The following is a 12,289-nucleotide window of genomic DNA, read 5'->3' as shown; positions in this document are numbered from 1 at the left end:
CCCCCGGATCGGGGCACGAACCCGTGTCCCCTGCATCGGCAGGCGGACGCTCAACCACTGCGCCACCAGGGAAGCCCTGTGATTATGTCTTATTGAAGTGACCCTTTTATCATTACGAAATGTCTCTGTTTCTGGTAATCTTTATCTCGAAATCTACCTTGTGATATTAATATAGCCACACTAAAAAAAGAAAATATATATAGCCACGTTAGCTTTTTTTTTTCCCTTGCGTTATGCGGGCCTCTCACTGTTGTGGCCTCTCCCATTTGCGGAGCACAGGCTCCGGACGCGCAGGCTCAGCGGCCATGGCTCACGGGCCCAGCCGCCCCGCGGCACGTGGGATCCTCCCGAAACGGGGCACGAACCCGCGTCTCCTGCATCGGCAGGCGGACTCTCAAGCACTGCGCCACCAGGGAAGCCCCCCTGCTTTTAAAATGCATACTGAGAACCTAGGGACGGGGTGAGGCCAGACATCTTGGGTTCTCTGTAAAACACCTGTGCTGGTCAAGTGTGTGGTGAACGCAGGACACAGGTCAGGACAGTGTCGCTAGTGTTGGACCTGGGTGATGGAATTTGGGGGTTCGTCACACTTTAAAAAAAATAAGTGATTAAAAAAAATAAAATAAAAAATAAATGATAGAAATTGTCTAAAAGAGCATTAATATATAACTAAAAACATCAAGATGGGGCGTCATTTTGACCCCGCCGACCCGCATTCGTTCCCTTCGTTCCACCTGGGCTCGGGTCCAGCCTGGTCTCTGCTGCCTGGAGCCCCTCCCCTCCCGCGGGGCCCTCTGGGGCCTGTTGAGCCAGTCCAGACCGGTCCCCACTCTCCCCGCGCGCCCCCCGCCCCGTGCCCCACACCGCCGCCCTCGCTCCTCACGTGCCCACTCGCGCCCCCTCGAGGCTCAGGCGGCACCGCCAGGCCGGGGGGGGCGGGGTCGGGCACCCGCCATCCCAGCTTCAGACCCAGGCCCACGCCTCCCCCCGCGGGGCCCCAGGGACCCACTTGATGCCGTAGCGCTCCCGGAACACGATGCGGTTTCGGAAGGCGCGGTTCCCATCCAGGTCGAGCTGCGTTAGGTCCTGGGAGTACAGCCGGGCCTGCAGCTTCGGGCTCTGTGGGCGGGGCCAAGGGGCGGGGCAGGCGTCAGGCGGAGCCCGGACCCATGGCCACCACCGCCGGACAGAACGCGCGCTGCGAGGAGGCCGGCGGGAGCTGAGCTGTTTCTGCAGAAGCCTCACTGAGCGCGTTTCTGAAGCCAGGGCGGGTCACGAGTGACGCCCACGTCCAAGGTCCAGGCCCCCGCCCTCTAGGGAGGCACCGTCCAGGCCAGCTGGACCCCTCCTCCGCCCGCTGCATGGGGCCTCCCAGGATGACAGGCTCCCAGGTGCGTGGGGCGGCGGAGAGGGCGGTTGGGCCTCTGTTCCTTGACCCCAGCCGGAGTCCCACCGCCAACAGGCGGGGACACGAGTGGTGAGGCGGGGCAAGGCGGGGCAAGGCGAGGACAGTAAGGGCGGCTCACTGCCTTGTTTCCCAAGAGTGAATCTGGCACCAGCCCGACTCAGGGCCCCCGGGGACAGGGACGGGAGGACTGCTGGGGGCTCGGGCTCCCAACACCCAGACGCTAAAACAGCCCAGGAGGAATGCAGAGCCCCGCGGCCCTGACACCCCCGCTTCTCAGACCCCTGGTTAAGAAGGCGAAAAACGTATCCTTGGGGCTCCCCTTAGGCCTAACAGACATGCATGTTTCCCGTTTCAGAACTTTTTATGTTCATACAGAGGGACATTCCTGATCTCTGTATGTATCTACCCGGTTTCCGGGGGCCCTTTGAGAGCTTCCGGACTGAGCGTGACGCTGGCTGTGGTCCCACAGTTAGTGGGTGTCCGCCACATTCTTAGCCTCGTAGGTTACCCGTCCTTGGGTTGCTTGTGGAAGCGTGACCACTGTCACATCTCCCCTGCTGGTCTTACTCGGTCTGGGCACACAGAGCGCCTGCCCCGGGCAATGTGACCTGGGGGTACCCTTGGTGGAGAGGGGGTGCCGAGCGGTGGGGACAGGCCAGGTGTAGGGACCTCTCTGGGGTAATGGGAAAGACCTGTTTCTTGTCCGGATTCAGTCCTGTTCAACTGAACGCAGGCCTGTCGTTCATCTGGTTTGGCTCTGCTTTCTCCTTTCATGGCTTCTGTGTCCTTGCTCTTTCCCCCCTGGTTTCTATCCCTTGCTGTGTGACTCTGTCCCCCCACCTGTCTGGGAGGGCTTAGTTTGATTCCAGGTGGCATGTGTCCATATCTGGACACAGTGTCTGCACTGGGCCAAGTGGGATGGGCAGCAGGGGGGTGGGTGGGGCCTTCCAGGCAGGTGGGCCCTGGGGCCTGCAAGCCTGGGAGGTGCCAGGAAAGTGCTGGGGATGGGCAAGGGGTCCCTGAGGCCCAGCCCCCCAAGCTCCTGATGTCCTGGCCTGTTGGTGCTGCCCCCGCACAGGTGGAGGAGCCATACCTGGTCGTAGCTTAAAAAAAAAAAAACTTATTTATTTATTTATTTTTGGCTGCGTTGGGTCTTTGTTGCTGCGTGCGGGCTTTCTCTAGCTGTGGCGAGCGGGGTCTACTCTTCGTTGTGGTGCGCGGGTCCTCCTTGCAGTGGCTTCTCTTGTGGAGCACGGGCTGTAGGCGCACGGGCTTTAGTAGTTGTGGCACGCAGGCTCAGTAGTTGTGGCTCGCGGCTCTAGAGTGCAGGCTCAGTGGCTGTGGCGCACGCGCTTAGTTGCTCCGCGGCGTGTGGGATCTTCTTGGACCAGGGCTCGAACCCGTGTCCCCTGCATTGGCAGGAGGATTCTTAACCGCTGCGCCACCAGGGAAGCCCTGGTGTTTCCCTTTGTTCTCCGCCTTCACCTTCTCCACGTCCAACAGCAGAGACCATACCTGACCTCGCACCTCGGGGGGGTTCCTTTGTAGACCCGCCGGCGCATCTCCGGGAGAGAAGCCAGCTGTGAGACAGGCGCAGGGGATGCCAAGGAGGAGAGAGAGCGAGAGGCGTCTGGAGGATGCTCTGGAGGGGCTGGGTCTGCTGCAACTAAGAGCGGGCCGTGGCCCCGCTGCTCCCTTCCTGCGGGGTCCCCGGCTGGGCTGGCTGCGGCCCTGGCATCGGATTCTCCCCGGGCCTTGTGGGGCACCCAGCCCAGCGCCCTTCAGGGTCAGGATGCTCAGCTTGATACCTTCTCGCCACCCCGGTATTTACTCCAGTCCCTCAGCATCTTCACCCACTTGTCAGCTCGCCCGATCTCCTGGGCTTTTTGCTGGAAAATGGGAAATGGTGGCGCTGGCCCAGCTGCCAGCTTCCTAGGGTGGCCCTGATGGGCGTGACCTCAAAGGGGCCAGGAAAGGCGCAGACCCCTCAGCCCGAGGACCCCTCGACGGCTCTGGGGTCAGGGCGGCAGGGAACCGAAGCTGCACCCACGACGTCCTCCCCCCTCCCCCCGGTGCAGCATGGATGGCTCTTACCCTCGCGGAGTGGGTGCTGCGGTTGCCGATGCTGAGGCCCTGGGTGCTGAGGCTACTCGGCTCCCCTGACTGGAAGGCAAGAGAAGCAGAGTGTGAGGACCTGCACCCGGCCGGGTGCCCAGAAGGCCCCACCCGCCCCCATCGACCCCCAGGTGTCAGCCCAGGAGGCTGCAGAGGGGAGGGCTGACACCAGGAGGGTGCTGGCTCAGGGATGGGCTGCGTCCCCACAGCGGCCCCAGGAGGCGCCCCACCTCCTGCTGATGCGGGTCACCCGCTCTGTTCCGTGCCCTCCCGGCCCCTGCCCTGCCGGAGCGCAGAGGCCCCCGCTCAGGGCTCTCAGGTGAGTCGCTCCCCAGGGCCTCACCCTGCTCCAGAGTGGACGCCTCAGCCCTGCTGCGGGCCGGCTCCGCCCGGTGCCCGCGCGTCTTCTCCTCTCTCCCCCGCCGTGGCCCGGCCCGGCCTTCGACCCCGCGTCCCCTGCCAGCCCCAGACCGAGGGGTCAGGTCGTCTTCAGCTGCAAACTCCGCCTGCATCTGTCTCCTTCGCTTGAGCTTCTGAGGCCGGTCCTGCCTGCTCCCCCTGCCCGTCCCTCCAGCCCCTGAGGCCACACCTCTCACTGTCCTCTGGGCCAGAGCCTCGGAGACCTGTGGGCCAGGCGCCCCTCACCCAGTGGCCACGCTCTTCAGAGTCAGCTAACCAGGCTCGGAGGCAGAGGCCAGGGCCAGGCACGGAGGCCACGCGGCTGAGGCCCAAGCCTGGACCAGCGCCCAGCCCTGCCCCCGCCGCCTCCCCGAGTCCTCTCAGCTCCAGCCCAGTGCAGACCCTGACCCGCCGTGGCCACCAGGGGTCGAGGCCCTGAGCTGGGGCGATGGGTCCCGCCTCCAGAGAGGTCTTTCTGCAAAAGGAAACCTGCCCCGAGATGGGAAGGAGGGGCATCCTGATGCCTCATGGCAGAAAACCTAGCCTGTCGCCGACTTTGTGCAGCGAGAGGTCAGCATCTTCCCCGGGTTCCACTGGAGCTCCTGCCTGGCCCTGAAAGCCACAGAGGCCAGAGGTGTGGCCACAGGAGGGGCAGGACACCTCCCCTGCCCTGCGTCCCAGGAGCACAGCACGAGACCCACCTGCCCGAGTGGGAGCTGCCTGGGCCTCACCTGCTCGTACCTGGCTAGGATCCTGCCGGGGCCACCTGGTCCCACTGGCTGTGACCACCACCCAGGCCATACCCGCCCCTCTGGGTGAGGATACCCACCTGGGTTCCGCCTTCTCAGCCTTGGCCGGGATCCCTGCCTGGAAGATAACTGCTCCTGCTGCTGTGGCTCCCACTGGGCCGCACCTGCGCATACCTGGCGATGGGCCCCACCTGGGCCTCACCTGCCCCTCCTTGGCTCTGATCCCACCAGGGACATGCTCCTGCTGGCTGTGCTGGCTATGCTTCCCCACCTGGGCCTCACCTGCTCTACCTGCTCTGACCCCCGCCGGGCCTCACCTGCCCGTCCTTGGCTCTGACACCTGCCTGGGCTGCACCTGCCCTTCGTGTTTACCATCCCTGCCGGGGTGTCACCTACTTGTGTTTGGCTGTTATTTCTGCTCGTTCCAGGGCCAGCAGGGTCTCCGGCTTCTCCATGTGCGACGCTGCAAGACAAAGATATCCAAATATTCCAGGGTGCTAAAGAGCTTCAGAGAGCCAGCAAGTTGGAGTTGGCTCCTTGTCGGCAGCTCCCCCGTCTGTCTGATCAGAGGGGAGAAAACCACGCCGCCGGGGTGGGTGGCATCCCGGCTGGCGGGTCATGGCTCGCACCCACACCTCGTAACACTTACTTCCACTTCCAGACTCCCCTCCAGGCCGCCTGGGAAATCCTGTCACAGTGAGGTGATGAGGGGCAAGAAGGGGGCCAGGAGGCCCAGGCAAAGTGCTGAGCTGCGCGCAGTGAGCTGTGATCCTGGCCTTGGGCGCTGAGGAAAGGAGAGGGTGGCTGCCGGCTGCAGAGGGGCTCCTGCGGGAATCACATTTTGCTTAAGCATCAGAAGCACGAGCAACAGGGGACTCCCTGGCGGTCTGGTGGTTAGGGCTCTGCGCGTCTACTGCAGGGGGCACGGGTTCCACCCCTGTTCGGGGAGCTAAGAGCCCACATGCTGCATAGCATGGCCACACACACACAAATAAATAAAAAAGCACGAGCAACAGAAAAAAATGGATAAACTGGACTTTATCAACACGAAAAACTTCTGTGCTTCAAATGACACCATCAAGAAAGTGAAAAGACAACCTACACAATGAATAAAAATATTTGTGAATCACCTATCTGATAAGGGGCCTAGTATAAAGAATATATAAAAACTCCCAACTCAGTAAAAAGTAGTAGACCGATTAGAAGGTGGACAGAGGACGTGCACAGACCTTTCTCCGAAGGCTACCCAGCCTCAGAGACAAGGCCACAGGACACACCACTCCTCACCCACGGAATGGCCATCACCAGTAACACAAGGATGCGGAGAAATTAGAACCCTCCTGTATTGTGGACAGGAAATACCAATCCGGGCTACAACATGGGTGGAGATGATGCTCAGTGAGAGAAATTGGATACAAGAGACCACAGTGATCCCATTGATCTGAAATGTCCAGCATCGCCAGATCCATAGAGACAGAAACTCGATCAGTGGTCTCCAGGGCTGGGGGAGGGGCGAGGGGGTTCTCTGCTGATGGATATGAGACTTTGTTACGAGGTGGTGAAATGTGGACACAGTGGTGACAGTTGCACAACTTCGTAAATACTCTAAAAACCACTGATCGGTGTATTTTAACAGCTAAATTTGGTGACGTGTGAATTGAAGAAAAAGAGCTCTCTGAGCCCGGTTCCCCACAGTCTCAGCCCCAGGAGACCCTGAAGGTGGCAGGGGTGCTCCTGGTCAAGGGTGGCCCTGGGCTCCTGCCCACTAGGCTCCTCCCAGGAGCGGGCAGCCACCCAGGATGGCCCCACTTGGGAAGCAGAGCTGGGATTGGGGACCGGGGGTCTCTAGGACGAGATGCTCACACCTACTCCAGTTGACTGAACTCGCAGCTGGCTCTGGCTGGTGAATCAGACGACACCGCAGCTGATCAGGAGGGCATGGCTTGGGGAGAGGAGGACAGGTTTGACCTCAGGCAGCCTCTGTGCTGCTGAGACCGTCTCTCGGTCCACAGTTCTGAACAAGGCGATGGCGGAAGGGCCTCACGGTCCCCATTCACGCAGAGGGACCCACTCGTTCCTGGACACTTGCAGAAGGCCCAGCCCATCGGGAACACGGCTGGGATGTGTTGGGCCAGTGACACGTCGAGAGGACTTGGGACAGGGCACTGCTCAGGATGAGGCCCTGTGTCCCAGCCCGGCCCACAAGCCGAACACAAACGTCCTCACCTCGCAGTGCCCCTGATCTGGGGCACGATGGACAGGGCACCTCGAGGACGCAGGGCACAAGCACAGGGCTTGGAGAGGGCGCCGGGCTGTGGGGCCTCCGAAGCTCTGGGCACCTCCCCTCCCCTCCCTCGCACCCCTAGCCTTCACCCTTCACCCCCTTCTGCACCTTCCCCTACTGCCCGCTTCTTGCGTCCCTTCTCCATCCTTCCCCCTCCTCCGTCAGCTGCTACACTGTCCCCACCGGCCGCTTGCCTCCACCCTTCCTCCTGCGTCCTCCCCATTCCCCAACACCCAGACCTACCCCTCAGCCACTCAGCCACTCCCCCCTACTGCGCTGCTGCCGCCATCCACCTTTCCTGTCCTTCCCCCTCTTCCTGTCTCACCTCCTCCTCCCTCCGTCGCCCTGCATGCGCCTCCCCACTGGCTCCGTCTTCTATCTGTCTCCGCCGGCTCTGCCGCATCCTCTCTACCCGCTCCTGCCGTCCTTCCTCCTCCTCTGGGCCAGGTGTCTAAGCTCTGACCTCGGGCTCCTCACGTGGACACGGGCACCTCTGGCAGCAGCCCTCCCCCCACAGGCCGATTGTGTGGCTGGATGCGCCCGGCCCATGGTCAATGCTGGGGGGCCAGCGTCGTCTTGGCCGCATCCCAGGAAGGACGGAACCGCCCATCTGGCGACCTCTACCTCCAACGTGGCCACAAGGGACGAGGGTGCAGCTGATGCTCACCTTTCCGGCCTCTCAACTGCTGGAGCGGCGCCTGGTCTCTACAAATGGACTGCGGTCGCGTCGGGTGAGGGTCAGAGCAGGTCAGAGACCACGAGGGCTCCCAACTGCCTACGGACACGAAGCAGAGTGGGTGCCGGGCAGCAGGCAGAACTGCGGTGTCGCTGCCCGGGTCAGAGGTCAGGATCAGAACCGAGCCCTTCACCTCCAAGGTCTCTTGCCTTCGGGGGAGGGTCCTGTCACCATGCAGGTCTCAGCCAGGAGGCCTGGCCCTCTCCCGCCATCCCTTGGCCCATCCTCACAGAGTCCAGCCAAGCCGCCTCCAGATGGTCCTGTATCACAGTTATCCACTCCCCCTCCCACAGCATCACTGAGTGTCTTTTTCATTTACCAGTCTTCGAAATCTTCATGATTACCTTCGAGGTGTGTCTGCTGTTAATGGCTGTGAATGTGCATTTCGTGGATCCATCAGGATGTTATTAAAGTCCCTCACTGACGGGCACTCATGCTTTTCTGATCTGGCAAATGCAGCCGGAGGGCTCCAAGCTCATGCTCTTCCCAAAACGATGCTGTCTGTCCCCTCCGTGCTCTTTGAGAAAATATTTGCAAATGAAGCAACTGACAAAGGATTAATCTCCAAAATTTACAAGCAGCTCATGCAGCTCAATAACAAAAAAACAAACAACGCAATCTAAAAATGAGCAGAAGACCTAAATAGACATTTCTCCAAAGAAGATATACAGCCTGCCAACAAACACATGAAAGAATGCTCAGCATCACTAATCATTAGAGAAATGCAAATCAGAACTACAATCAGGTATCACCTCACACCGGTCAGAATGGCCATCATCAAAAAATCTAGAAACAATGAATGCTGGAGAGGGTGTGGAGGAAAGGGAACCCTCTTGCACTGCTGGTGGGAATGTGAATTGGTACAGCCACTATGGAGAACAGTATGGAGGTTCCTTAAAAAACTACAAATAGAACTACCATATGACCCAGCAATCCCACTACTGGGCATATACCCTGAGAAAACCATAATTCAAAAAGAGTCATGTACCAAAATGTTCATTGCAGCTCTATTTACAATAGCCCGGAGATGGAAACAACCTAAGTGCCCATCGTCGGATGAATGGATAAAGAAGATGTGGCACATATATACAATGGAATATTACTCAGCCATAAAAAGAAACGAAATTGAGCTATTTGTAATGAGGTGGATGGACCTAGAGTCTGTCATACAGAGTGAAGTAAGTCAGAAAGAGAAAGACAAATACCGTATGCTAACACATATATATGGAATTTAAGGAAAAAAAAAATGTCACGAAGAACCTAGGGGTAAGACAGGAATAAAGACACAGACCTACTAGAGAATGGACTTGAGGATATGGGGAGGGGAAGGGTAAGCTGTGACAAAGCGAGAGAGTGGCACGGACATATATACACTACCAAACGTAAAAGAGATAGCTAGTGGGAAGCAGCCGCATAGCACAGGGAGATCAGCTTGGTGCTTTGTGACCACCTAGAGGGGTGGGATAGGGAAGGCGGGAGGGAGGGAGACGCAAGAGAGAAGAGATATGGGAACATATGTATATGTATAACTGATTCACTTTGTTATAAAGCAGAAACTAGCAGACCATTGTAAAGCAATTATACTCCAATAAAGATGTAAAAACAACAAACAACAACAAAAAAAGCCCATACATTTGGAAACATCTCTAAATAGTTCACGGGTCTAAGAAGAAATCATAATGGAAGTTAGAAATACTTAGACGCGACAATACCAGCAGGCACGGGAAGGCAGCTAAAGTGTATTTCAGGAGAAATGCAGAGTCTTTACGTGTTTTAATGGAGTCACAGGAGACACTGGAAATCCGTGAGCCGCTCATGGACGTGGGAGGCTGGACGCAGAGCCGGGCAGAGCCTCGGGCGGAGGGAAGAGGACGGAGGACACAGGAGGGCCCGGGGCTGGGCCTTCCAGAGGCCTGGAGCCCGCGAGCACATCCACCGGCAAGCACTCAGCTTGGGGACCCACGGTGAGGGGACAGCCCCTGAGAGCACAGGAAGGAGGCCGCGCGTCTCCTCACCTGAGCTGCGGGGCCTGGAGGGCCTAGGCGAGAGCTGTGCCCGGGCGTCCGGGGACGCAGCCCATCTGGAGTTTCTCGCTGCCGCAGGGCGGCCTGTCCTCACAGTTGGTTTCTGCTGAGCTCATCACGAGCTGCGTGGACGTCTGCGTGTGATGCCACCAGGCAGCTGGACACTTGGGTTCTGGAGAGAGTGCGGGGGGGTGGATTTCGGGGAGGCTTTGCAAGGAGGTTATTTTTAAACTACAAGAGAGGACCCCAAGGGTCAGGCGGCCGCGAGGGTGTGCGGCCGGGGTCAGGGCTGCTGAGGAGGGGTGTTGGCGAGGAGAGGGGTGGGGGGGACGAGGGTGCAAGCCGGGGAAGGTCCAGAGGTGCAGAGGCTCCCTTCCGCCTGCTCGGTCCCTCCCAGAGGTGCCAGCATGGGCAGGAGGCCCAAGCTCCCACGCGACAATTTCCCCGTCCAGTTTCCTGAGTCTGCTCCCTGCCGGGGTCACAGCTACAGCCAGGACAGCAGGTCCCGAGGAGACGCCTGATGCTTCTCAACCCCTAAAACCAAGTCTAAGAGAAGCAAAGATCTCCGTAACCATCCATCACTTCAGAGTTTCTGGTACCTGGGAAGTCCACAGTGCCAGTTAAACCAAAGGAACTCCGTCCTAGACCCCAGAGCTCTGAGGTGAGTGCGTCGCCCTGCCAGGCACCGTGTGGCACCTACCGTGGCCCTGGCGAGAGTCCAGGAACCTGGTGCCTCAGGTGTGTGAGACCCAACGAGGACAGCCCAGGCCCCAGGCACTCTCGCCCCGCGTCCAGAGGCGCGGCTGCGGCTGTTCAGTACGAGTACCCCCCCAGGTCACACTCTAAAGGGACGGAGTCACAAAAGAAGACTCCCTCTGCCACCACATCTCCTGTCTCCGTCTGTCTCTCTCCATCTGTCTCTGTCTCTCTCTGTCTGTCTTGAACTCCGCCAGCTGCTGGACTGAGCCCAGGTCACTCACTCTGGCCGTCAAGCCCTCATTACCTGGTCCCATGGTGCCACGTCCAATTTCACTGTCCGTTCCCATCCGTGGAGCTAGCTGCATCGTTGTCACTGCCGGTAAGGACCTGCCCTGTGTCATAAATGACGCTCGATGCCATGTCTGAGTCATGTGAGGTGGGCCTCAGCTCACCTCCCAGCCGATGCCCCAGGGGCCTGACTGGACACGTGGGCCTTTCCCCTGGGGCTGCAGTGGGACCAGGAGTTTGCTTTCTCTGCTCCCTTCAAGGTAGCCCTATGAGTTCTAGCTGCTTCCATAAGGCAAGGAAAAGCAGACCTATTGGGAAGGAAGAAATAAAGCTCCCTCTTTGCATAGGACATGGTTGACTGTAGGAAATCTCAGGGTATCAACAAAAGCACGTGTAGAAGGACAGAGTGGGCTCAGCAAACCCACACACGCGTCAGCAGGCACCTCCGTGCTCACAATGATCAATCATCGCGTGGAAACCCAATGAAGACACCACCCTGGCTATAGTGACGCCCTGGAAAATAAGACACTTAGGACTGAACGTAACGAAACGTGGACAGAACTGCATGCTGAAAACTACAGAATGCTGATAAAGGAAATCAAAAGCCCAAATAAACAGAGAGACAGCATGTTCGTGGATTGGGCGACAACGTGGTAACCATGCCAGCTCTCCCAACTTGTGTTCCGCCAAAGCCCCTGCTGAGCGGATGAAAATATTTGCAAGCACATAACCCAACGAAGGGTTAGTTCCAGAACACAGAGAGAGCTCCGGAGACACAACAGTAAAGCAGATATTCCAGTTAGGGAGCGGGCGAAAGACACAGCTGGACACCTCCCTGAAGATGGGCGCAGCTGGCAAGAAAGCTCGAGGAAAGACGCCCACGTCATCAGCTGCGAGGGAAGGCGGCTCAGAGCCACACGAGATGCCCTCCACAGCCATCAGACTGGCTAAGGTAAAACAGGGACCACGGCCCCGGGACAGGAACCTGCAAGCCCCACCCCAGCCCTGGAGCAGCCTGGCGGCTTCTCACTGATTGAACACGACCCAGCGATCTCACGCCCGGGCGTCCATCCCAGGGAAATGAGAACACAACGTTTACAGCAGCCTGGCTCCCAGCAGCCCCTGAGTGGGGACGAGGCGCACACGTGGTCCAGCCGCGCCACCGCCCTGTCGTCGGCAGCGCGGGGGCGACAGCCGCAACACAGCAGCGACTCTCTCCAGAGAACCAGGCCGCCTGCGAGGCCAGCCCCGGCATGTGCGTTCAGCACCCCGTCCCCTCCTTGCCCTGGAGGCTCCGCTTCGTGGACAGGATGCCCGCGGCGCTCCCTGGAGGCACGGGCTCCGGGAGCTCCCCCGCGGGGCTGCGTTCTCACAGGCCTGTCTGGGGACAGAGGAGCCCCGTCCTGCCTGCACATGACACGCTTTCCAGCGTCCGTCCTCTTCTCTTTATAACTTTTCTCTACAGATTTTTTAACTTCCCACTGGTTGACACAGAATTATGGAGACAAGTACTAATACAGTCTGAGGAATAAAAGACTGCATTCTAGACCACGTTCCCGACCGAGTTCTAGACCTCTTTAAACCACG

Source organism: Lipotes vexillifer, unplaced genomic scaffold (genome assembly GCF_000442215.2).
Source record: "Lipotes vexillifer unplaced genomic scaffold, Lipotes_vexillifer_v1.1 scaffold1094, whole genome shotgun sequence".
NCBI classification, from domain to species: domain Eukaryota; kingdom Metazoa; phylum Chordata; class Mammalia; order Artiodactyla; family Lipotidae; genus Lipotes; species Lipotes vexillifer.
The sequence above is the reverse complement of the archived record's forward strand: the minus strand, read 5'-3'. Positions refer to the sequence as shown.